This window comes from Telopea speciosissima, chromosome 1, assembly GCF_018873765.1.
Source record: "Telopea speciosissima isolate NSW1024214 ecotype Mountain lineage chromosome 1, Tspe_v1, whole genome shotgun sequence".
Taxonomy (NCBI): domain Eukaryota; kingdom Viridiplantae; phylum Streptophyta; class Magnoliopsida; order Proteales; family Proteaceae; genus Telopea; species Telopea speciosissima.
The window spans coordinates 74,821,009-74,848,516 of NC_057916.1; the positions used below are offsets into that span (position 1 = coordinate 74,821,009).

The following is a 27,508-nucleotide window of genomic DNA, read 5'->3' on the forward strand; positions in this document are numbered from 1 at the left end:
AAAAATGAAATAGAAAAGAACACACAACGCACAACACAGAGATTTTACATGGTTTACCTCCAATATGGAAGCTACATCCACAGCTGAGCAGTAAAACGGATTTCACTATGTCACTGAAGTATTACAAAACCCTCATCATCCTATCTCAAAGAGATAAGAAGAATAAATAAGAAAACCCTAACCCAGAAAGTACACAAATGCCCCCAACCCAAAAATGCCCAAAAACTTAGGCCGGACCAAAACATAACACATGGCTCAAAAGGTACTTGTTTCGAAGAACTCGACGAGCCCAACACCACTCCATTTTTCTTCGGCGTGGAGCCCCACTAGTTATCGGCATTTCGAGATCTTGTCGAGGCCGAGATGGCCCTCCGAAGTTCTCAATCGCACTTACTGGACCAAATCAGGCTTCACCAACAACAACATTGTTGTATTTAGGTATAGAAATTCAATTTCCTTCTTGCATGAAAAATGGGGGTCACAAAGAGAACAAGAGGTATTTGGTTTCTCCCTTTTGGTGTAGTGTCCTTACACATGATGGGGTATGGATCTTTATCGTCTCCATTTATCTGCCCCACCATTTTCTCTCATAGGAGGGGGGAAATGACCACCCTACTCCCTGCCCGAACACACTGCCCTAGTGGGGTCCACTCCCCCCCTCCCCTATTAGATGTAATGGAGGAAATAGAGGGGCAGATAAATGGAGATGATAATTTTCCGATGGGGGTATGAGCTCAGTGATAGAGCACATCCATGATGATTGGTTAACTTTGCTTGGGTTGTGGGCTATAGCCACCTGGGCAATCATTTTTCTTTATCAAAATCCAAGATTTCTGTTTCTGGATAACCTGAGATTCACCTGGGCTTTGCTTAGGTTGAGGGCTATAGCCACTTGTGCCTCTTTTAGATGTTTCTACAGGTGATGTAGCCATGGATTGTGTTGATGCTCTTCCGTGGCGGACGAGTGGTGGACTCCTACGAGGATCACGAGTCTGGCTGTGTTTGTAAAGCATGTCCTACAGTGGCACTACTTGATAATTAATTGTAATAACTTATATATATTATCTTTTGTTAGATCTTGGGTATCATTTTTGGATACTTATTGAATAATTCGGATTAATGTAATTATATCACTTAGATGCCCTTGATTACATTGATTTTATTATAATTTGAAATCCAGTCTTCTGCTCACTTTTCTTAACTTTCATTGGTTGTTGTGCTGCTAAGATACTGTGTTTGTGATCCTAGTGAGTGGTATAGGATGATGGTAAGCATCTCCGTCGCACTTCCATTGTCTTTGGAAGTGGGATGTAACATATCTGCTCTTGATAATTATTAGTCAAAAATTAGATAGAGTGATTTCAATGACTAATAAAATAAAGAATCAAGATTGTCAAGAATCAATAATGTGAATTGTTATGACCAAGGTTTATATTATCGTTCCATATCCTCTGGTCGTTTGTTGAATAGAGTAACACAAAGTGAAAATGAGTTTATTGGTTTGGGGCCCAGTGGAGTCTTATTTTTTTTTTTTTTGGGTGCAAAGTCTTATAAATACTCCACACCCCATTCTTAATTGCCAAAAAGAAAAAAAGATTTTATTAAAGTAATAAATCGATCGACTTTATTAATCGGTCTACTGCTTAGGGTACAAGCACCCGTGTCAAACTACCAAGATTGTTGATATCATCAAGCGATCGTTCGATTAAATGTTAACATTGGTTTGTCAATCGATCGATATGGTACTCGGTCATCCGTTAATGAAGCAGTGTTCAAAATTACAATCCTGCTGGCCTTCTAACATTTCTCTTGATTATTATTGTGTTTTAGTATTCAATTAAGTAATTAGTGCATTGATTATAACCCCAAGACATAAACTTCTTGTCCTTTTTATTTCTGCTCTTGATTATTAGTAGTAAAAAAATTAGATGGAGTGATTACGATGGCTAATAAAATAAAGAATCAGGCTCGTTAGGAATCAAGAATGTGAATTCTTTTAACCAAGCTTTAACTTATCCTTCGATATTAACCGATGCGTATCCTATTTTTAAACGAGTCCTATGACCTAAATTAAAGGTCATGATGTGTGTTTTTTTTTTTTGATGATTAAAAAATATATTAACGAAGCACAAAGAAACAAATCCCCCCCCCCCAAAGAAAAGGGGGGAAAGAACAAAAAGAAAACAAGGAAAAAGCTCCACAACAAAACAATGGACTAACCTACAACTTAGTTAAGCTGAAGGAAGACCTTCCAAACAGGAACAAAGGACATAATCAAACCCAAACAACTAATCACCTATATGTAAAATTGACCTTCTTCCCATTATGATTATATGGAGGAATGGGAGGAGTCACCCAGCTCTTGCTATGATTCTTAGAAGCTAAGGAAAGACTCTCCCGATCCAAAAAGGCACCATTAGATTCAAAGTCTCCCCTACCATTGACGTCAAAAGCCCTATCATGCGCATTAGGGGGAGTGGTCACCACTTCCTCATTTGGATTATCAATTGGAACATCTTGCACCAACTCGGATTGATTCCCCATGGAACACGTATTAGAGAGACCTTCATCCATAGGGACTACAAGGGAAGCAGAGGCAGCGTTTCCAACAACCAATGAATTGCCACATGGACCTTGTTTTTTCCCTTTCTTTTCTTTCCCTTAGCAGAAATCTGATCAATGACACCCACAATGCCACCTTCTTCAATTAGAGGGCCTTCCTCCACAATGGGATCCACCCTTAAGTCAACAAACAACTCAATCCTCTCAGGATCGTTCACTTGAAACACATCCTGTAAGGGTATTATGGTAATATCCCTTTATATGTTCTAATATAATCCTACATGTATTATGGCTCAAGCTGTGAGGGGCAATCTAGTAACTAGCCCATCTGACCTAAACACTAGTTTCCCTATAAATACTAGCTGGAGGTAGCAGCCTGGGTATTTCAAACTTGATACATAGGGTGTAATGCTTTAAGCAACTAGTGCTTAAACCCTAAACCCTAACACATCCTTAGGCCCAGGCCCACCAATAGGAGTGGGATTCAGCATAGTTGAAATAATATGACCGTTGGGAGGTTCCATATCATTCAATTCATTCACTTAAAACAAATCCCTAGGCCTAGGCCCACCAGTGGGAGTGGGGTCCAGCATGGTTGAAATAATATGACCGTTGAGAGCTTCCATTTCATTCAACTCAGATTCAAAGTTGAGGGCATCAAACCGGTTTCTATTGGAGGCCAGGCTGAGAGTAACAGAAGGAGCATGTTCAGACCTGGGAGCAACAGAAGGCAGAGGCCAGGAATGAGGGGGGTGCAGACCTGCAGGATCAGCAGCAAGAGAGTTAACACCGAAGTAGGAAACCTCAAGAAAAGTGGCCAACGCAGAAGGCTCAGGGACCTTAGGCAATGAGGAAGGGGCGCTCCCCAGGTTCGATGCTTGCACTCCTACCTGCACCGAAGAGGGAAGGATCCCGTCGGCATGGTTTCTTTCGGACACCTCAGAACCAGACCTTGAGCTTAAACCATTTCTCCGTTCTATAGCTTGCCAGCGAACTTGCATGGTTAGAAGATTGGGAAGCAGCCTTGGTGCAAAAGGCCGTAGTGTGCCCGAAAACCATGCACAGATTGCAAACAGGAGGTTTCCATTCATGACGTACCTCTTGCGAGAAAGAAAAACCTGAGTCGTCTTCAACTAAGATCATCTCTAGCATAAATTTCAATACTCAGACGGGTAAAGGCTAGGCGGTCCTGAAGTTTAGTTCTCCTATCTGAGCACAAAGGCCTCTCAATCACCGAGCCTATGATGTGTTTTATTTACCAAAGTAAAATATGGAAATGGTTGTATACAAACAAACTTGTCAAAACAAACAACCATAGGATTAAAAACATTACAATGCAGCCAGTTAAAATGTAAAAAACTAGGGGATACATATTCATAGAACCCCGATTAGTCGGTTTAATAACTATTGTACAACCCAAATTGGGTGGTGCAACCTTCACTCTATTTCCATAATTTTCTACCCAAATAAATGAATTTTAGTGACCCTGGTAGAGTGGGGGCGGGAGGTGTTTTTCGAAATCACCACACCCAAGTGATGCACTCCTTCAGCAGGTTCCTGGCATCTCCAATATCTTTGTGGCGGAGTTCAAGGCCCTTATGGATGGTCTATTCTGTGCAAAGGAGATGGGAATAACGGATTTGTGGATTGAATCTGATTCGGCATCCGTGGTGATGTCAGTTCACTCTGCAAATATCCCCTGGTTTGTAATGCAAAGATGGATGGTTCTTAGACCCTACCTGGACTCCTACAATTGGAAAATTACCCATTGCTTCAGAGAAGCTAACCCTATTGTGGATTACTTGGCAAAGCAGGCGGCGAAATCAGGGTTGTCTTGTTCTAACTGTGCCTTTCCTAGACACATTGAAGATCAGATGGGGCGTGATGCCATGGGCATGCTGAGATTTAGATTTCTTTAGTGGTGGGTGGGTTCCCTGCTGATGGCCATGCCGAAGGTGGGGTTCTTGCCTGCTAATTTGGTTCTCGGTTGTTTCTTGTAATTTGTTCTTTTTGTCTTTATTGTCAATGACCTTTTAGCAAATAAAAAATGAATTTTAGTGACCCTCTTGTGCAAGACACTTGTAAAACGTGAGCGGGGAATCTTCAGGTACGTGAGCGTACGTGAACGACTCACAGCCTTTCAGATGGTATCTAATCTACTTCGCCTGAGCCATTAAAAGGAGCATTTGACCCTGCCCACAAGAACACATTGGACGCCTGAGTTCAGTCATTGATCCTATAAGTTCAATTGAATATTAGTATAACCTAGGTTAAAAGCATTATCAACAAAATAATGTAAAATAAGAAATAACTTCTTCATTTAGACAAGTAATTTTAAAGAAAACCAATTGGGATCAGTCTTATATAAAAAAACTGAGGGCAAAAAATGGCTTCATAATTCAAGCCATTAACAAACCCTAAACTACTACAGCTAAGCGAACACGAAATTAAAAAAACAGCTAAAGGAAAATCCGTTTTAGGGGTTTTGCAAATGGCTTCATATCTCAAGCCATTAATAAACCCTAAACTACTATAGCTAAGCGCACATGAAATTAATAGAACACCTACCGAATGGATGGTTTTGGGAGTTTTACAAAAATATCTCAAAGAGTAAGGGCGTATCAACCTGATTATCTACTGTCTTCGTTAGGGTTGCGATTTGTGAAACACAACCTGAATACTAGGGGGGGGGAATGAAGAAGATCATAACCCATGGACTTTGTTGGGTTTGAATGAGTAGAAAACCCAACTGGCTATGGGTTTGTTTGAGACCAAATCAATCACGGTAAAAGCCTAACTTACTGTCACTATAAAAGCAAGCTTCAGGTAACATGTGATCGGAAGTGATTTAAAGGCTACGATTTTAAGACAGAAGATCTACGGCTACAAATGATTCCAATGTGAATATGAACGTAACTCAGCGGTGTTGCAACTTTTTGCTAAAAAAATAAAAGAGAAAAATGAGAAAAATGTTTTTCTCTGTCACTATAAAATCCTCTTGTGCAAGCAACACAAATCTTCTACGGCGCGTTGCCCTGTCCTGCCTGTGCTGCGTAGACACAAGGCAACACGCATTGACCGCCTTACCTCCACTCGGGCAAGGTGGTCGGGCAGGGGTAAGGTGGTCAATGCGCCTTGTGTCTGCGTACCACAGCAGGACAGGCAACCCTCAGTCATACAAGTTCAATTGAATATTAATATCAGTATAACCTAGGTAAAAAGCATTATCAACAAAATAATGTAAAATAAGAAATAACTTCTTCAATCAGACAAGTAATTTTAAAGAAAACCAATTGGGATCAGACTTAAATATAAAGTAAAAAAATGAGGGCAAAAAATGGCTTCATAACTCAAGCCATTAACAAACCCTAAACTACTACAGCTAAGCGAACACGAAATTAAAAAAACAGCTAAAGGAAAATCCGTTTTAGGGGTTTTGCAAATGGCTTCATATCTCAAGCCATTAATAAACCCTAAACTACTACAGCTAAGCGCACACAAAATTAATAGAACACCTACCGAATGGATGGTTTTGGGAGTTTTACAAAAATATCTCAAAGAGTAAGGGCGTATCAACCTGATTATCTACTGTCTTCGTTAGGGTTGCGATTTTTGAAACACAATCTGAATACTGGGGGGGAATGAAGAAGATCATAACCCGTGGACTTTGTGTGGGTTCGAATGAGTAGAAAACCCAACTGGCTGTGGGTTTGTTTGAGACCAAATCAATCACGGTAAAAGCCTAACTTACTGTCACTGTAAAAGCAAGCTTCAGGTAACATGTGATCGGAAGTGATTTAAAGGCTATGATTTTAAGACAGAAGATCTACGGCTACAAATGATTCCAGTATGAATATGAACGTAACTCAGCAGTGTTGCGACTTTTGCTAAAAAAATAAAGGAGAAAAATGAGAAAAATGTTTTTCTTCGTCACTATAAATCCTCTTGTGCAAGCAACACAAATCTTCTACGGCGCGCTGCCCTGTCCTGCCTGTACTACGTAGATACAAGGCAGCACGCATTGACTGCCTTACCTCCGCTCGGCAAGGTGCTCGGGCAGGGGTAAGGTGGTCAATGCACTTTGTGTCTGCGCAGCACGGCAGGACGGGCAGCCCTCAGTAATTGATCCTACAAGTTCAATTGAATATTAGTATCAGTATAACCTAGGTTAAAAGCATTATCAACAAAATAATGTAAAATAAGAAATAACTTCTTCAATCAGACAAGTAATTTTAAAGAAAACCAATTGGAATCAGTCTTAAATATAAAGTAAAAAAATGAGGGCAAAAAATGGCTTCATAACTCAAGCCATTAACAAACCCTAAACTACTATAGCTAAGCGAACACGAAATTAAAAAAACAGCTAAAGCAAAATCCGTTTTAGGGGTTTTGCAAATAGCTTCATATCTCAAGCCATTAATAAACCCTAAACTACTACAGCTAAGCGCACACAAAATTAATAGAACACCTACCGAATGGATGGTTTTGGGAGTTTTACAAAAATATCTCAAAGAGTAAGGGCGTAGCAACCTGATTATCTACTATCTTCGTTAGGGTTGCGATTTGTGAAACACACTTGAATACTGGGGGGGAATGAAGAGGATAATAACCCATGGACTTTGTGTGGGTTCGAATGAGTCGAAAACCCAACTGGCTGTGGGTTTGTTTGAGACCAAATCAATCACAGTAAAAGCCTAACTTACTGTCACTGTAAAAGCAAGCTTCAAGTAACTATGTGATCGGAAGTGATTTAAAGGCTACGATTTTAAGACAGAAGATCTACGGCTACAAATGATTCCAGTGTGAATATGGACGTAACTCAGTGGTGTTGCGACTTTTTGCCCAAAAAAATAAAAGAGAAAAATGTTTTTCTCCACCCGGAGTCCCTATAAAATCGTGTCTTCAGAAATAATTGATGGATCGATCATACTTGCTTTGTAAAAACGCTTTCATGGTTAGGCCTGTCACCTGTGTTGAAGACCAATTTCAATAATTCTGCTTTTGGCATGAGAGATCAGTATAAACTACTAAACACCCAATAGCAACTCAATTGTTCAAATGTCGTCCCATCAAGTAATCAATGCATGAAATAGTGGTAGTAATTGATGGACCGACTTTTCCGATAGGATGAATGAGAATCCATTTATTGAGGCAATTTCATATGCGTGTGACTATTGAAAGAGTTTTTTTTTTTTTTTTTTTGAGGTACATATTAAAACCTCATGGGGGTTTATAAACCCTAAGATGGTATCTGAATGTTCACAGGGCAATGGAGAAAAACTTTGTCCGCAATTAATTATGTACAATATTATAAACAAAAATACATTGTGGTTGGCCATCCACCTCACAAACGCTAGCTAACCGGTGTTGTGCCTAGGTATGTACCTATGCTCAAACATAGCCCAGCATGAAAAGACTGGCATTATCCTTGGTCTTTTCCACCTTTCTAGGGGCAACGTCGGTCTTTTCGTGTTGGATGTGTTTGGGTGCAGGTAAGGGTGTTAAACAGTTTGGTGCAAGGATTTTTAAGTGAAACCAGAACTGAACCATTTATTAAACGATTTCAGTTAATTGACCCTAGATGGTTTTGATCATGTTTTAGATACTTGGTTCCAAACGGTTTGCCTATTTTGTACCAAATTTAATGCTTGTTAGATATACTTAACAAGCCACATTGAAAAAGACACGATTCTAACTCATAGAGAAGCCAAAAATATTCATAGAAACATTGAAAATACTATTAGACTAATGTATTTGAATGAATCCAACCCAATTATTTTATTACAAATTCCACATATATACTTCTACCAATCCATGTTTAACTCTCATTGTTTTCAACTTTAACAGCAACCTATTGTACGAAGGCACTAATAGTTAATTTATTGTCATTACATATTGCTAATAGTTGTTTCGATTTAAACTAGTTTACCAATGGTTTAAACGTTTTGGTTCAGTTCAAACCGTTTAACTAAACTGTCCTAATTTTAAAACCCAAAACCGAACCATTTATTTAACGGTTTCGATGTAAATGGCTCAGTTCGATTTTGATAAACGGTTTCAGTTTGATTTTGACACCCTTAGGTGTAGCTACATGCCTGAAAACACAACACTGATTAACGTTTTTTCTCCCCTTAATCGAATAATTAGTATGAACTTCAGAGAAGGGTATCAACCGCGTGATGAATAATATTCTTTATGCTTCTAATGTTGGTAGTCAAATGTAACCTCCAGAATGCATATGAATTAATATTCCTTATTTTATTAGTGTGCTCAATAGCTGTTTGTGATGGCAAATGTTGTTATATGTTATAAAAGTGTCTAACAGACTCTGACTGCTTTTCTCTATGCAAGTAGGATTTGTGGCTTATTATGATACCACTGTTTAGACTCTATGGTTGAGGATTTTTTTTAACTTAAGACAATTGATATTAAATATTTTTCTTGTTGGAAAGAATGCATGTGAGTCACATATCACTCTGGAACATATTACTACAGATAGCATGATTAATAATCCTCTAATTAAGGGCTTAACTTCAAAAGTTTTCAGGAGCATGTCATTAATATGGAACTTGTTAGTTCTTTTGATGCATTTTATTAGTGGGAGTCTTGCGTATGCATTCAATTGCAATTGATTTCAGATTCTTGTTTTTTGTGACATTTTGTTTTGAAGAATATTCATGCATCTTTTAACTACAAGTTAATAGATTCATAATCATAACATTTGTAAAGGTTCCAAAATAATAATTGTAAACACATAAACGAATCCATAAAAATTTCTTGATAAACAGTTTTCAAACTAAACATTTAAAGCCACAAATAAAATTCAAAAATCATTTCAATAAATTGAACTAAAACTGTATGATTTATGGTCTATCCATTTTATTTTTTGGTAGAAAGAGGCTATTCATTCATGTGTGCCCAACACCACACAAAGGAAATCCAAATACATAAGATAGATAGTGGACATGATAAACACAAGGAATTGATATATATACAGTATCCAAAACCAAGGAGTGGAAATTGACCCGGTCTCACATGTCATTGACTGGGTCATCCAGGCTAGGGGTCGGTTCACAAACACTTCCCTAGAGGACAAGTTGTAAACACAATTAAGATTCGGCGCATGCACTAACGTGCCAAGAAAGGGATCCTCATACGTGTCAAAAAGAACAAATCCACACTACCCACGCGCATCAACATACAACCACAATCTACTTTCAAACAGACATGCCGGATAGGCAAAGGTCTGATGGATCGACGAGTGGAACTTCGATTGATGGCAAGAAGACCACCAAAGTTACTGCCACAGCCTACTTTCGAACAGATCTGCCAGGATTTGCTGGATCGGCGAGCGGAGCGATGTCTGGCGACAGAAGGTGGTTGGTGAAAATTGAAGGACCGTTGAGTCATCCGAGCCGATGGTAGCCACGGTGCCATCAACACCAGAATCGGCTTCACCTGCAAACACACATTCAAAAAACAAAAAGAAAAAAGAAAGACCTCCGAGGTGGTTATCGACAATGGAGATACAAAGCCAGACACTATAGACAGAGTGGATGCGGTGATGCAGGGTAAACATGATGAAGAAACAAGGCTTGAGATTCGCGTTAGTGGCGGCAGAACTCCCAACATCGCCGGCTCCAACCCCCTTTTCTGTTTGACCTTTAGTGCCTCCCATTAGGGAGAAACTGCAACGATCGACCAACCAGAAGCACAGATCTGAACATATCATTAGGCCGATAAACTGAAATGAGGTGAGTGATGAGAAGGAAAAGAAAGGGAAAGGGAAGGGAATGGCGAGTGAAAGAAAGGAAAGGGAAAGAAAAGCAAAGGGAAAACAATGGAAAAGCAGATCTGAGAAGAAGGAAAGAAAGGCAAAGGGGAGATACAAAAAAACCAGATCTGGTTCAGATCTAAGAAGGAGTGTAAAAGCGTGATGTCGTTGATGGATATGGCGGAGATTTGAGCTGAGGCGGTGAGAGAATGCAAAGAAGGGAGAGGAAAAAGAAAGAAAGGAAAAAAAAAAAAGTGGACACGCCACTGGAGCAGAAGGAATCACGCCACTGTGGGGGAGACAAAACATGCCACAGGGGTGAAAGGGCTACATTTTGAGCCGATTATTCAAAAGTCGGTGACCGCTGCAACTCTACGGTGAAGCTTCTGTTAGCTTGAGACTTTTTTGACTTTGGAGTTTTTTCTGCTAGGTGGGATCTATCAATTTATAAGACTTCACAAGTAAGTTTCATTACAATTATTATGGAAGCATTTAATTTTCAGGTATCTATTTGCATTCTCGGATTATAAAAATAGTTATTTTTATCTCCCCAAAATATGTAATCATCCTAGAATGTATTCCAAGATTGCATTCTAAACAGTCTTACTTAAAAAAAAAGGCTCTTCCAAAAGTAGATGGAAAAACTAATTTAGTTTGCCTAAAAACAAAACAGTTTTATATGTCTGAATTGGAAGAACGTTTTTTCTCCCCTTTTTCTGGATATTATATATACAGAGTAAAGGCTTATGAGCTTATCATCCGAATAGCAAAAGCGCAATAAACGGAGGCTTGGCTTGCTCTTAGAGAGACAGAGAGGGAGAGAGAGAGCATAACATGGACTTCTTCACCTTGGTGGTAGGTCTCATGTTGGTGCTGTGGAGTTTGCGAGCATGGATCTACGGCACGAGGCACAAAAGGCTCCCACCAGGGCCTGTCTCTCTCCCCATCGTTGGGAGCCCTCTTCAAACTCGGTAACAAACCCAACGAGTCTCTCGCCCGAATCGCTAAGACCTATGGCCCACTTATGACTCTGAAGTATGGTTGCTTGACGAACGTTGTTGTTTCCTCCGCCACCATGGCCAAAGAGGTCCTCCAAACCCACGACCAGGCCGTCGCCGGTCGAATCATCAGGGATTCCATTCGGGGGCTGAACCACCATCAGGCGTCCATTATGTGGCTCCCTCCCTCGTCTCGGTGGCGAAACCTTCGCAAGCTCTGCAAATATCAGATCTTCAGCGTACAGAAACTCAACGCCAGCGAATCCCTACGGCGCCTGAAGGTGCAGGAGCTCCTCGCTCAAGTTAGCGAAAGTGCCTAGGTTGGTCGAGCCGTTGACATTGGTCAAGCCGCATTCACCACCACCATTAACCTGGTATCGAACACCATCTTCTCCGTCGACCGGACAGGAGTTTAAAGAGTTGATGTGGAGAATGGTGGAAGAGGTAGGAAAGACAAATGTTTCGGATTTTTTTCCTATACTGAGGCCATTAGACCCACAAGGTATACGGCGCCGTATGACGATTAATATGAGAAGGCTACACAAGCTGTTCGATGAAATGATCGACCAACGATTGTACTCCAGAGCTTCACTTCCTTCTCCTCCCACGAGGAATAATGATGTACTTGATGTCCTGCTCGATCACTTCCAAGACAGCACTTCGGAGTTCGGCCGTCCTGATATCAAATCGTTGCTTGTGGTCAGTACCTATTTCTCAAATTCGCTCTTATTTGTTCCTCTTCGATCTCTGATTATATATGTATGTGTATGTACAATGTCAGGAGATATTTGCACCAGGGACGGACACGACCTCTACGACGTTAGAGTGGGCCATGGCGGAACTACTCCATAATCCAGACTCGATGGCGAAGGTTCAGTCGGAGCTCCAAGAAAACGTTGTTGACGGGAAACAGGTGGAGGAGACTGATGTCGCTCGGCTCCCTTACTTACAAGCGGTGGTGAAGGAGACCTTGCGGCTGCACCTGCCAGTTTCGGTCTTGCCCCGCAAAGCAGAAACTGAAATGGAGATCTGTGGGTTCACTGTGCCCAAGGATGCCCAAGTGCTGGTGAACTTGTGGGCTATTGGTCGAGATCCCACCATATGGACGAACCCGGATTCGTTCATTCCTGATAGATTCTTGCAGGGGTCGTCGGGGATTGATGTCAGAGGCCGAGACTTTGAACTCATCCCATTCGGGGCTGGAAGAAGGATATGTCCCGGGATGCCACTTGCGTTGCGGATGTTGCACTTGATTTTGGCTTCACTTCTGCAATCATTTGATTGGAAGATTAAAGATGGGATGAGCCCCAATGACATGGACATGACGGAGAAGTTTGGGGCTAACTTGCACAAAGCTCTGCCCGTTAGAGCGATACCAATTGAGGCGAGACGGTCTTGAAGGTAATATAAGATTCCCCGCTCACAATATTATTCAGAACCCAACACAATCCCGGTTTGGTGACAGACGACTACTTTTTACGTGATACGTGATGCATGCTATCCACAACACAGATCTGTTACGGCGCACTGCCCTGTCCTGTCTGTGCTGTGCAGACACAGAGTCGTGCATAGTGATCGCCTTATCTCCGTTTGGGTAAGGTGTTCGATCAGGGTTAAGGCGATCAATGCGTGCTGCCTTGTGTCTGTGTAGTACGACAGAATGGGCAGCCCACACCATTGAAGATCTGAATCTTGTTATCCAGGTAATTAAGACGATAAGGATCCACCACCACGCCACTATATTAATGGATCCTAAATTGTATATGGTGATTGATGTATGCCACGAGCTTATCAAAAATTGTTGGCATACCCAATTAATCCTCTTCCATTATTTATTGTATGTATTAAAAAAATAAAAAAATGATAGTGTAATGTATGGTATCATGAAAGTTCCATAAATTCCCAATACATTTACTATTTTTGGAATCAAAGGTCCACAGTCCAATGCAAACTCATGTTTAATTTACTTTTTATTAAGAATGTTTAAGTGTGGCCTTCGGCCCCAGCTGACTCCCTTGTGGGTCTGTTCTGGCCCTTCTTGTGGGTCTTGTAATAGCCAATAGGCCCTTGTACTTGCACAAAAAAAAATAAATTTATGTTTTATGTTTGTGAAAATCCATATTTGGAAAATATTATCACCAATCTCTTTTGTCAATCACCCATTATATAATACGTATTGGGTTGGCAGGAGTTGTATTCATGAGGTGCATTTGGTAATTAAGTTTGGTAAGTTGAGTTGTTTGTAATAATAATTAGAGATGTCAAAGATGGGAAGCATCTCATCCTTAATAACTTCCAATATTTGGACCAAATGATCAGCTAGATAATAGCTTTTAGTAAAATTCCCAGTTCATACCATTGTATAGAGTCATATATAGGTTGATAGACAGATACTTGCATACTGTTAAAAAGGGGTATATAAGGGGTAATGAAAGATTATGGGTTCAATTGATCTTGTGAAACTGTTTGGAGAATGATTACCAAATTCACCATTATTGATTGGCATTTGACTGGTAAGTGGTGACTATTTTGATGATTACATTTGTCAATGGTGCAATTTTGGTTATTGCATTTGGTGTTGGTTTTTTCACCTTGTTTTGTGAAGCAAATCCAGATGTTTGAACTGTTTGGCCATCCCTTGCTCTGGAAAGGAGCTGTACTAGGCAGTCCCACTAGAACAGATGTAATTAAGCATTCGTTTGGACAAGTTTTCCCTGTCGTTGACTCACTGAGATGATTATTGTTGTCGTCATAGTGTTATTCCTGTTCTGGCTTTCATTGTAATTATCATCTTGTTTAGTTAAGTCAGTTGTCTACCAATTTTATACAAAAAATTGAGGCCGGATCATGTTCTTATACAAGTATCGTTCAAGGCCCTCCAAGGCCACCCACATAGAATTCACTCCTCTTTGTTAGAATTGTGTGGTTTAACATAAATTTATTTTGTGTAATTTTTACACATTATTGGATGTTTCTATATTCTCATTTTGTGGCATGTGTCATGTGGCATTGATATTTTGTGGCTTATAAAATTAATTAAATTGGTACTATGGTTTTTTGGTCTACTTGGCTAGTGGACTGGTGTTTTGGATGATCATCCTGATGAGCCACTTTGTTGTCTTCGGCTTGACCGCATCTATTATGATGTATTACATGTTTATGTATACATGGGGAGCACCCCTTCCTCGTCGCCTAAGGTCCTTGAGCTCTTTGCGTTGGGCACTTTTCTTGAGGTTTCCCACTTCGGTGTCAATTTGGATCCTCTATTGCCGAGCTGCCCGGCAGGACCCTACTGCCAAGACAAAGCAAGGCTGGGAATGACAGCCTTACCCCTACCCGAGCACCTTGCCCGAGTGGGGGTAAGGCGATCATTTATCGCCTTGCTATGTCTTGGTAGTAGGGTCCTATTGGGCAGCTCAGCAGTAGATGATCCAAATTGACACCGAAGTGGGAATCCTCAAGAAAAGTGCCCAACGCAGAGGGCTCAGGGACCTTAGGCGACAAGGAAGGGGTGCTCCCTAGGTTCGATGCTTGCACTCCTACCTGCACCGGCAAAGGAAGGATCCCGTCGGCAGGGTTTCTTTCGGACACCTCAGAACCAGACCTCAAGCTTAAACCATTTCTCCGTTCTATAGCTTGCCAGTGAACTTGGTTAGAAGATTGGGGAACAACCTTGGTGCAAGAGACTGTAGTGTGCCCGAAAACCTTGCACAGATTGCAAACAGGAGGTTTTCATTCATAATGTACCTCTTGCGAGAGTGAAAAACCTGAGTCGTCTTCAACTAAGATCATCTCCAGTATAAATTTCAATACTCAGATGGGCAAAGGCTAGGTGGTCCCGAAGTTTAGTTCTCCTATCTGAGCACAAAGGCCTCCCAATCACCGAGCCTATGATGTGTTTTATTACTAAAGTAAAATATGGAATGAGGCTCGTATGGAACAATATTACAACAAACAAACCAGATTTACTTTATTAAATGGGTATATACAAACAAGCTTGTCAAAACAAATAACCATAGGATTAAAACCATTACAATGCAGCCAGTTAAAATGTAAAAAACTAGGGGATACATATTCATAGAACCCCGATTAGTCGGTTCAATAACTATTGTACGACCCAAATTGGGTGGTGCGGCCTTCACTCTATTTCCATAATCCTCTACCCAAATAAATGAATTTCAGTGATCGTCTTGTGCAAGATACTTGTAAAACCAGCGCCTGTAATTATGCTTCGCCTGATCCATTAAAAGGAGCATTTGACCCTGTCCACAAGAACACATTGGATGTCTGAGTTCAGTCATTGATCCTACAAGTTCAATTGAATATTAGTATCACTATAACCTAAGTTAAAAGCATTATCAACAAAAATATGGTCGATAATGTGACCGAAAGTGATTTAACAGCTGTGACGGTAAAAGCCTAACTTACTGTCACTGTGAAAGCAAGCTTCAGGTAACATGTGACCGGAAGTGATTTAAAAGGCTACGATTTAAAGACAGAAAATCTACAGCTACAAATGATTCCGGTGTGAATATGAAAATAACTCAGCAGTGTTTGCGACTTTTTGCCCCAAAAACACTAAAAGAGAAAAATGGTTTTCTCCACACCCGTAGTCACTATAAAATCCTGTCTTCAGAAATAAATGATGGATCGATCACACTTACTTTGTTAGAACGCTTTCATGGTTTAGATAATGGGTCACAGTGATTATTAATTTATTAATTAGGCCTGTCACCGGTGTTGAGGCCAGTTTCCTGATTTTGGCACGAGAGATCAGTTTCAATAAGTCAAATCAAATAATAAAAATGAATGAGACATGAAGAAAAATGACCATAAACTACTATAAACACCCAATAGCAACTCAAGTTTTCAAATGTCGTCCCATCAAGAAATCAATGCATGAAATATTAGTATTAATTAATGGACCGAGTTTTCCGCTAGGGTTAATGAGAATCTATTTATTGAGGCAATTTCATATGTGTAGGTCTTGGAAGAGTGTTTTTTTGTTTTTGTTTTTGAGGAACATATTAAAACCTTTAGGGGGGGGGGTGCTTGTAAACCCTAAGAGGCTAAGATGGTAGATGAACAATGTTGATAGGGCAATGGAGGAAAACTTTGTCCCCCATTAATTATGTACAATATCATAAACAAAAAAACATTGTGGTTGACCGTCCACCTCACACTTGCCATCTCTAGTAAAGGAAAGTAAGGCTAGCTAACCTGCCTAGACATGTATCTATGCTCAGACACAACCCAACATGAAAAGATCGGCATTACCCTTGATTTTTTCACCTTTCTGGGAGTAGCATCAATCTTTTTGTGTTGGGCTATATTTGAGTGTAGGTAAGGGTGTTAAATGGTTCGGTGCAAGAATCTTTAAGTGAAACCAAAACTAAACCATTTATTAAATGGTTTCGGCTAATTGGCCCTAGATGGTTTTGATCATGTTTTAGATATTTGGTTCCTAAACGGTTTGCTCATTTTGTACCAAATTTAATGCTTGTTGGATGTATTCAACAAACCACATTGAAAAAGACATGATTCTAATTCATAGAGAAGCCAAAAGTATTCATAGAAATATTGAGTACTATTAGATTAATGTATTTGAATGAATCCAACCCAATTATTCTATTACAAATTCCACATATACACTTCTACCAATCCATGTTTGACTCTCCTTATTTTCAACTTTAACAGCAACCTATCGTACGAAGGCACTAATAGTTAATTTATTGTTATTACATATTACTAATAGTTGTTTTGATTTAAACTAGTTTACCAACGGTTTAAACGTTTCGGTTTGGTTTAAATCGTTTAACTAAACTGTCCTAATTTTAAAACCATTTATTTAATGGTTTTATGGTTTCGATGTAAATGGCTCGGTTCGGTTTCGGTAAACGTTTCAGTTTGATTTTGACACCCTTAGGTGTAGCTACGTGCCGAAAAACACAACACCGATTATCGTTCTTTCTCCCTTCAATCTAGTAATCAGCATGAACTTCAAAGAAGGGTATCAATCCCGTGATGAATATTATTCTTTATGCATCTAATGTTAGTAGTCAAATGTAACCTCCAGAATGCATATGAATTGATATTCTTTATTTTATTAGTGTGCTCAATAGCTGTTTGGGATGGCAAATGGTGTTATATGTTAGAAAAGTGTCTGACAGACTCTGATTGTTTTTCTCTATGCAAGTAGGATTTGTGACTTATTATGATGCCACTGTTTAGACTCTATGGTTGAGATTTTTTTTTAACTCAAGACAATTGATATTAAATATTTTCCTTATTGGAAAGAATGCATGTGAGTCGCATATCACTCTGGAACATATTACTACATATAGCATGATTAATAATCCTCTAATTAAGTGCTTGACTCCAAAAGTTTTTAGGAGCATGTCACTAATATGGAACTTGTTAGATCTTTTGATGCATTTTATTAGTGGGAGTCTTGTTTATGTATTCAGTTGCAATTGATTTCAGATTCTTGTTTTTTGTGACATTTTGTTCTAGAGAATATTCATGCATATTTTAACTACAAGTTAATAAGTTCATAATCATAACATTTGTAAAGGTTCCAAAATAATAATTGTAAGCACATAAACGAATCCATAAAAGTTTCTTGATAACCAGTTTTCAAACTAAACATTTAAAGTCACAAATAAAATTCAAAAATCATTTCAATAAATTAAACTAAAACTGTATGTTTCTGATTCATTTCCATAAATATGGGAAAAAGCTCTCTCTCCGAGAGTGTGGCCTACGCCATCACTCCCATGAGTCTATCTCTCTCTGCCCCTTTGTTTTAAGGAGGAGAGAGATAGACACATGGGAGTGCTGGCGTAAGCCACACTCCCGTACAGAAAACTGCTTCCCTTAATTTATGATCTATTAATTTATAAGACTTCACAAGTAGGTTTCATTAAAACTATGATGGAAGCATTTAATTTTCAGGTACCCATCTACATCCCTAGTTTTATCAAGAGACTTTGGTTGCTTTCCAAGTCAATTTTGCAATCTTGAATGATAGAAATAGTTGTTTTTATTGCCTGAGAATGTGTAATCAACCTATAATGTTTTCCAAGATTGCATACCAAACAATCGTACTTAAAAAAATAAAAAAAAAAAAAAAAAACTCTTCCAAAAGTAAATGGAAAAACTAATTTACTTTGCCTAAAAAAAAACAGCTTTATTTTCTGAATTGGAAGAACGTTTCCCCCCCCCTTTTTCTGGATATTATATATACAGAGTATAGACTTATCATCCGAATAGCAAAAGTGCAATAAACGCAGGCTTACTATGAGAGAGAGAGTGAGGGAGAGCGCATAACATGGACTTCTTCACCTTGGTGGTAGGTCTCATATTGGTGCTGTGGAGTTTGTGAGCATGGATCTCCGGCATGAGGCACAAAAGGCTCCCACCAGGGCCTGTCTTTCTCCCCATCGTTAGGAGCCTCTTCAAACTCGGTAACAAACCCAACGAGTCTCTAGCCCGACTCGCTAAGACCTATGGCCCACTTATGACTCTGAAATATGGTTGCTTGACGAACGTTGTTGTTTCCTCCGCCACCATGGCCTAAGAGGTCCTCCAAACCCACGATCAGGCCGTCTCCTGTCGAATCATCAGGGATTCCATTCAGGCGCTGAACAACCACCAGGCATCCATTATGTGGCTCCCTCCCTCATCTCGGTGGCAAAACCTTTGCAAGCTCTGCAAATATTAGATCTTCAACATACAAAAACTCGGCGCCAACGAATCCCTACTGCATCAGAAGGTGTAGGAGCTCCTCGCTCATGTTAGCGAAAGTACCCAGGTTGGTCGAGCCATTGACATTGGTCAATCCGCATTCACCACCAGCCTTAACCTGGTATTGAACACCGTCTTCTCCGTCGACCTGGTCAGTCCAGACTCCGAGACTGGACAGGAGTTTAAAGCATTGATGTGGAGAATAATGGAAGAGATAGGAAAGACAAATCTGTTGGATTTTTTTCCTATACTGAGACCATTAGACCCACACGGTATAAGGCGTCGTATGACGATTAATATGAGAAGGCTACACAAGCTGTTTGATGAAATGATCGACCAACGATTGTACTCCAGAGCTTCACTTCCTTCTCCTCCAACGAGGAATAATGAACTACTAGATGTCCTGCTCTATCACTTCCAAGACAGCACTTCGGAGTTCGGTCGTTCTGATATCAAATCGTTTCTTATGGTACGTCAGTACCTATTTCTCAAATTCGCTCTTATTTGTTCCTTTTCTCTGATTATATATGTTAGATTTAAAATATATTTAATATATATTTTATTTTATTTTTTTAAGTTTTAAAAAGTTTTGATTGCTTTGTTATGGTGTGGGACCCATGTGATCAAGGAATAATGGTTGAATTCCAAAGGTTGTAACATCCTATGAGTACCCTAAAGTCTATTCATGGTCATTATTATGAGTGGGAAGGTGGGTCAAGGATATTGAATTGGATTAATCTCTCAATTCATGGCCATAGGCATGTCTTTCCCTTTATGGGGTTTTAAGGTCTTTTATGGTCTTTAGTAGGGAATAAATGGATTTTAAGGCCTTTCATGATCCATAGTCGGAGAATGGCCATAAATTAGGAATTGATTTCTAATTTATATCCATAAACTTCATTCTCCAATTAAATTGATCATAAGTGGGTGGTTATTCTTGGGAATTCCAAGGGTGTGCAAGGATTGGTTTTGGGCTTATATAAACCCAATCAAATGCATTACAAAATATATATCTTGATACATATCCATGCCCATACTTTGCAGGCACAAAAAGTCTTATTTTTCTTTCCCTCTTTTCTTCTAAGTGTGTTAGAGGTTTGTTGTGCTGAAGCTTTTGGCTCCTTCAAGGGACTAGAAGAACTGTTTTATCTTCTAGTTGGAAGTTATTTTATCTTGGGGTAGTGGTGGAGAACAATCCTTGGCAGTAGGAGGCATCAATTACCTTAAAGACAACACCACAAGTGTGACTCAACCTCAAGCTTGTTCAAATTGTTGCGGGTGTGACTCTACATCAAACTCAAGTTTTGCTCTTCTCATTTCAGCCAAAGGTCAAGATAACTATAGCCCGGTTTATACTGCTTATGCTATTGTATTACAATTTGTGTTATTTCAATTATTTATAAGGAATTGTAATACAATTACCCCACAAGTTTAAGGCAATTGATTGTTATAAGATCTCATGGCTGATCTTGGAGTTGTAAGCAACAAGGGTGATGCTTCGTACAACAACACCTTTGATGGAGCTGCCAATGAAGAAAATCCTTCAAACAACAGTATTAAAGGAGCAATCAACAACCAAAAAGGCAGAGTTTCTGTTAGCCGCAATGGTAAAGAGATTTCTCTTTTTCCTACCATTGACTCTATTCCCACCAATGTTATCCCGTTGGTGATGGAGCTTATCCCAAATTTGGGTAAGATGAGGATTGTCTCTGAATTTGACAAGATCGAACAATTTGAAGGTCAAAACTTCAAACGATGGAGGCAAATGATGTTGTTTGCTTTAGCCCAAATTGGGGTGGTGTTTGCCTTGACTGTAATGATCCTGAAAAGGAGGACAAAAGGGTAGCTTGGATTCAAGCGGATTACCAGTGTAAGAATCGGATATGGAACGCATTATCAAATGACCTATACCATGTGTATAGTTCTTTGAAGTATGAGTGTTCGATTTGGAATGCCTTGGTAAAAAAGTATTCTCTTGAGGATGCTGGTTCAAGAAAGTACTTGATGGTTAACTTTCTAAGCTTTGCTATGAAAGATAGTGACACCTTCTCAAATCAAATTGATCAATTTTAAATTTTGGTTGAAAAACTAGCAAAGAAAAAGATAGTTCTACCAGAAGAATTTGTGACCGGTGCTTTGATTGAAAAGCTTCCATCTTCTTGGGATGCCTTTAAGGCATCTATGAAACACAAGAAGACGGAGTTGACTCTAGACCAATTGATTGTAAGAATCAAAATTGAGGAGAAGAACCGACACAAGGATAAGGGTGAAAAAGACCTTGGGAAAAGATGCCTAAAAGCGAACTTGGTAGAAACCAACAAACAAAGCAAGAAAAGGAAGAATCGTCAAGACAATGATGAACCTTCTTTCAAGAAGAAGAAACTTACTTGTTTTGTGTGTGGTAAGCTAAGGCACTTAAAGAAAGATTGTCGGTCCAGAAGGAAAAATTCTGAAAAGGTGAACCTAGTTGAAGACAACGTCTTTATAGCTATGGTCACGGAAGCAAATTTGGTTGAAAAATCAAAGGATTGGGTATTGGATACTGGTGCTACAAGACATATTTTGTGGTGATCTGAAGATGTTCTCCTCCTATTCCAAGAGTATAGAGGTTGAAAAGGTATTTATGAAAAATTTCCAAAGTGCCCCTGCTATGGGAAAAGGAAAAGTGAGTTTGAAGCTCACTTCGGGGAAGACTATGGTTCTCACCAATGTTCTTCATGTGTCGGATATTAGGCGCAATTTAATTTCAATTCCTTTGCTTAATAAAGTAGGAATGAAATTAGCTTTTGAAAGTGATAAAACGGTTATCACTAAAAATAATATTTTTGTGGGGAAGGGATACCTTAGTGAGGGGTTATTTGTACTAAGTATTGAAAATATTGTAATTGAGAAAACTAGTACTTCTTTCGCTTACATGGTTGTCTCTTCTAACAATGAAATACTCGTCAATTGATGAAATAATTTTGAATTGTGGCATGGTAGGTTAGGTCATAGTAGTAGTGAAATATATCACCAAACTATGCAAGTTAGGCATGATCACCGATAAGGTGGAACCCCCCATGAACAAGTGTATAACTTGTGTAGAGATAAAGTTAACCAAAAAACCTCACAAGACTATGAATAGGAAGGGTAATATCTTGGAATTAATCCATAGTGACTTAAGTGACTACAAGTCATATGAGTCTAAGGGAGAAAACAACTATGTCATAACTTTCATAGATAACCACTCTAGATATACCATGGTGTATTTACTCAAATCAAAGGATGAGGCTAGAAAGACGTTTATTTCTTACAAAATGGAAGTTAAAAATCAACTTGGCAAGAAGGTTAAAAGACTTAGAACCGATAGAGGGGGCTGAGTACTTTAACCTTGATAAGTTTTGTGAGAAAAATGAAATTATCTATGAAACAACCGCTCCATACCAACCGGAATCAAATGGGGTTGCCGAAAGAAAAAATAGATCTCTTAAAGAGATGATGAACTCTATGTTATTGAATTCAGGTGTACCACTTGATATGTGGGGGGAAGCTATGCTATCGGCATGTTATCAATCAAATAGAATTCCACATAGCAAGACTGGTATGGTTCCATTTGAGAAATGGTTTGGTAGGAAACCAAGTCTAAAACATCTATGGGTTTGGGGTTGTTTGGCTAAGGTGTTGTTACCGGATTCTAAGAAAAAAAAATTGGGATAAAAAACATGTGATTGTGTGTTTTTTGGTTATGCTACAAATAGTACGGCATACCGGTTCATGATGATTAAAGCCATGGATGATGTTATTGAGCCAAATAGCATCATAGAATCAAGAGACGATGAGTTTTTTGAAAATATATTTCCCTTTAAATCCAACTTACCTACAAGTAAGGATAGTCAATTGACTAATGGGGAAATGGAGTCAAATGAAAGGGTTACCAATCAAGAATTGAGTAATGATGATGAAAGTCGGCCTAAGACGAGCAAGCAACTCAAAAGACCCAAATGTACAGATGATGAGTGGCTTGTCTATTTAGTAGACAAGGATCTTCTTACATACAAAGAGGCTATTACATCACTGGATGCTGTCTTTTGGAAAGAGGCAATCAAGAGTGAACTATATTCAATCTTGGCAAATAACATTTGGGAATTGATGGATTTACCATTCAGATCCAAAACTTTGGAAACCAAGTGGATATTTTGAAAGAAATTAAAAAGTGATGGGCCACTTGATTGTTTCAAGGCCAGACTTGTTGTCAAAGGTTTTGGGCAAAAGCCTAATATTGATTACTTTGACACATTTGCCCCGGTGTCTAGAATTGCCACGATAAGGGTTATGTTGGCAATGACATCAATACATAACCTGATTATCCATCAAATGGATGTGAAATTGACATTTCTTAATGGGGACTTAGAGGAGAAAATTTACATAAAACAACCAGAAGGTTGTGTTGTAATTGGCCAAGAGCGAAAGGTTTGCAAACTTCGAAAATCCTTATATGGATTGAAGCAGACACCGAAGCAATGGCATGAAAAACTGGATAAGGTTCTAATTCAAATGGTTTCATCGTAAACGACGCTGAAAGATGCTTATATAGCAGGTTCTATGGTGGTAGGGGCGTATTCATACTACTATATGTAGATATGTTTATAATGGGAACAAACTTGGAAATGGTGAATCAAGCTAATAAACTTTTGATGTTTAGTTTTGACACAAAAGACTTAGGAGAGGCTGATGTAATCCTTGGGATCAAAATCACCAAGCAAGGAAATCATATTTCATTATCCCAAGTCCGTTATGTAGAAAACATACTTAAAAAGTATGGCTACCATGAAGTTTCAGCGGTTAAAACACCTTTTGATATGGGGTGTCATTTGAAAAGAAACCTAGGTGAACCAGTGAATCAAAAAAGAGATGCTCAAATTATTGGTTCGGTCACATATCTAATGAATTGTACGCATCCAGATATTGCCCTTGCGGTAGGAAAGTTAAGTCAACATACTCACAATCCAAGTAAAGAACATTGGAGCGCGGTTGATAGGTTACTAAGGTACCTAAAAGGCACTATAAACTATGACTTACACTATAGTGGTAAACCAGCGGTTTTGGAAGGGTATTGTGATGCAAATTGGATCTTGGATACAAGTGAGTCCGTAGCTTCTAGTGGGCAAGGTTCAAAATCTCACAAAATTTTGGCGAAATTTTAAAATTTTGGCGAAATTTTACCAAATTTCGCCAAATTTCATATATCTCTAGCTGTCCGAGATACGATACCAATCCAAAATGGAAAAATACCATATTTCGACGATATCTCGTGAGATATCGACGAAATATTGTGGACTCACGGTATATCGCAAGATATTGAAAAAGTCACCAAAAGTGTCACGTGCAATATTTCAAATATTTCAAAATTTTTAGAAATTTTGATCATCTCGTTTTGAAAATTTTGGAAATCTCGTTTCAAAAATTTCAGAAATCTCGGTATTTTTGGCATTTTACACCCACAGAAAAATACCATATTTCGATGAAATTTCGGTATCTCAAAAAATTCGATCAAACCAAAACACGAAAACGAAACGAGATTTAGTACCATGCTAGTGGGTATGTATTTACACTAGCAGGCAGTGCAATCTCATGGAAATCCACAAAGTAATCTTGTGGAATGGGCTCTACCATGGAAGCTGAGTTCATAGCCTTGGAAAAAATGGGAACGGAAGCCAAATGGCTTAGAAACTTAATGTCAGATATTCCATTATGGTAAAAATCGGTGCCATCGGTGTCACTACATTGTGATAACTAAGCGGCTATACATTTAGCCAAGAACCGGATATACAATGGTAAAAGGAGGCACATACGCACACAACCTTGTGAGACAGTACATAGATGAAGGAATGATAGCTATCGATTATGTGAAGTCAGAAAGTAACCAAGCTGACATGTTCACAAAGCTTATGTCTGTCAAGAACTTATGTAGTGCATCTATAGGAATGGGGTTAATGCCTAATCCATAGGTCATGTGATAGACACCCTACCTATGTGAAGAGGCTAAATGCCTGAATTAGGTTCAAGGGGTACAAACAAAGTCACTGGTTGATCGATTCTGTACTACTGCTTGTATAAATATTCATTCTAAGCTGTAGATGGTGAAAGTAGTACTACCACAAAGAAAGAGGTTGAGCGGTAAAGCTCTTAATTAGTCTAATCCCAGGAAACGTAGGGGTGTGTCAGTTGTAGTGCACACCAATGACTAACCTAAGTGAATGTAGGGGGTGTGATCGCCGCCGATGAGAACTTATAGGCGAGTTCTCTAAAACATTCACGAGTTCAAGATAAGGGACATGGCCGGTTCAAAAGTCCAAAGTGATTATATGACGGGTAGCTCAAAAGTCGACCTATGGGATATGGTTGATGGAACAGTCAGCTACACTAATGAGAAAAGGTTTAAGGAGTTTGACTCCACCTCTACTCTGTAGTGCGGTCCATTAGACCTAGTGTAGGTTCAAGTCCGGAAGACACCTGCAACGATGTGCCCTATAGTGTCTAATTCAGTCACAGCATGTGTCTTTCGTGTTGTTTTGAAACTTGTGGGGGATTGTTAGATTTAAAATATATTTAATATATATTTTATTTTATTTTTTAAGTTTTGAAAGGTTTTGATTGCTTTGTTATGGTGTGGGACCTATGTGATCAAGGAATAATGGTTGAATTCCAAAGGTTGTAACATCCTATGGGTACCCTAAAGTCTATTCATGGTCACTATCATAAGTGGGAAGGTGGGTCAAGAATATTGAATTGGATTAATTTCTCAATTCATGGCCATAGGCATGTCTTTCCCTTTATGGGGTTTTAAGGCCTTTTATGATCTTTAGTGGAGAATGGCCCTTTATGGAATTTTAAGGCCTTTTATGGTCTTTAGTGGGGAATAAATGAATTTTAAGGCCTTTCATGATCCATAGTCGGAGAATGGCCATGAATTAGGAATTGATTTCTAATTCATATCCACAAACTTCATTCTCCAATTAAATTGGTCATAAGTGGGTGGTTATTCTTGAAAATTTCAAGGGCGTACACGGATTGATTTTGGGCATATATAAATCCAACCAACTACATTGCAAAATATATATCTTGATACATATCCATGCCTATACTTTGCAGTCACAAAAAGTCTTATTTTACTTTCCCTCTTTTCTTCTAAGTGTGATAGAGGTTTGTTGTGCTGAAGCTCTTGGCTCCTTCAAGGGACTGCGAATAAAGGATCAATTACCTTAAGCGACCACAAGTGTGACTCAACCTCTTGTTCAAGTTGTTGCGGGTGTCTCTACATCAAACTCAAGTTTTGCTCTTCTCATTTCAGCCAAAGGTCAAGATACCTATTGCCCGGTTTATACTGCTTATGCTATTGTATTACAATTTGTGTTATTTCAATTATTTATAAGGAATTGTAATACAATTACCCAACAATATATGCATGTATGGCGTATGTACAATATCAAAAGATATTTGTAGCAGGGACGGACACGACCTCTACGGCATTAGAGTGGGTGATGGCAGAACTACTTCATAATCCAGACTCGATGCGAAGGTTCAGTCGAAGCTCCAAGAAAACGTTGTTGAGGGTAAATAGGTGGAGGAGACTGATGTCGCTCGGCTCCCTTACTTACAAGCGGTGGTGAAGGAGACCTTGCGGCTGCACCCACCAGGTTCGATCTTGGGCCGCAAAGCAGAAACCGAAGTGAAGATCTGTGGGTTCACTGTGCCCAAGGATGCCCAAGTGCTGGTGAACTTGTGGGCTATTGGTCGAGATCCCAGCATATTGACGAACCCGGATTCGTTCATTCCTGATAGATTCTTGCAGGGTTCGTCGGAGATTGATGTCAGAGGCCGAGACTTTGAACTCATCCCATCCGGGGCTGGAAGAAGGATATGTCCGGGGATGCCACTTGCGTTGCGGATGTTACACTTGATTTTGGCTTCACTTCTGCTATCATTTGATTGGAAGATTGAAGCTGGAATGAGCCCCAAGGACATGGACATGACCGATAAGTTTGGGCTTAACTTGCACAAAGCTCTGCCCGTTAGAGCGATACCAATTGGGGCGAGACGGTCTTGAAGGTAATATTCAGAACCCAACACAATCCCGATTAAGTAATATTGAAATCTTACTATAGTAATGGATCCATGTTAATTAAGACGATAAGGATCCACCACCACGCCACTATATTAATGGATCCTAAATTGTATATGGGAAAAAAAAAAAAAAAAAAAAAACCTTGGCAAGTATGAAGTAATATTGAAATCTTTCTCCTTTGGCTCATCCAACGTGGTGTGCATCACATGTGATATCAAATCTCCAACTCATATAGAAACTCTATATCACGAGAATCACATGTCATATGAAATTTCACTTTTTAAGCATAGCAACTCTTGCACTGCAAGTCTCCTGCATATGTAA

At 39.3% G+C, this 27,508-nt stretch overlaps 2 pseudogenes; both read left to right on the forward strand.

Moving 5' to 3' along the window:
- Positions 1 to 11,133: 11,133 nt before the first annotated feature.
- On the forward strand, positions 11,134 to 12,735 carry LOC122643934 (annotated as a pseudogene).
- A 5,998-nt stretch (positions 12,736 to 18,733) lies between these two features.
- LOC122654519 lies at positions 18,734 to 27,172 on the forward strand (annotated as a pseudogene).
- The last annotated feature ends 336 nt before the right edge of the window (positions 27,173 to 27,508 follow it).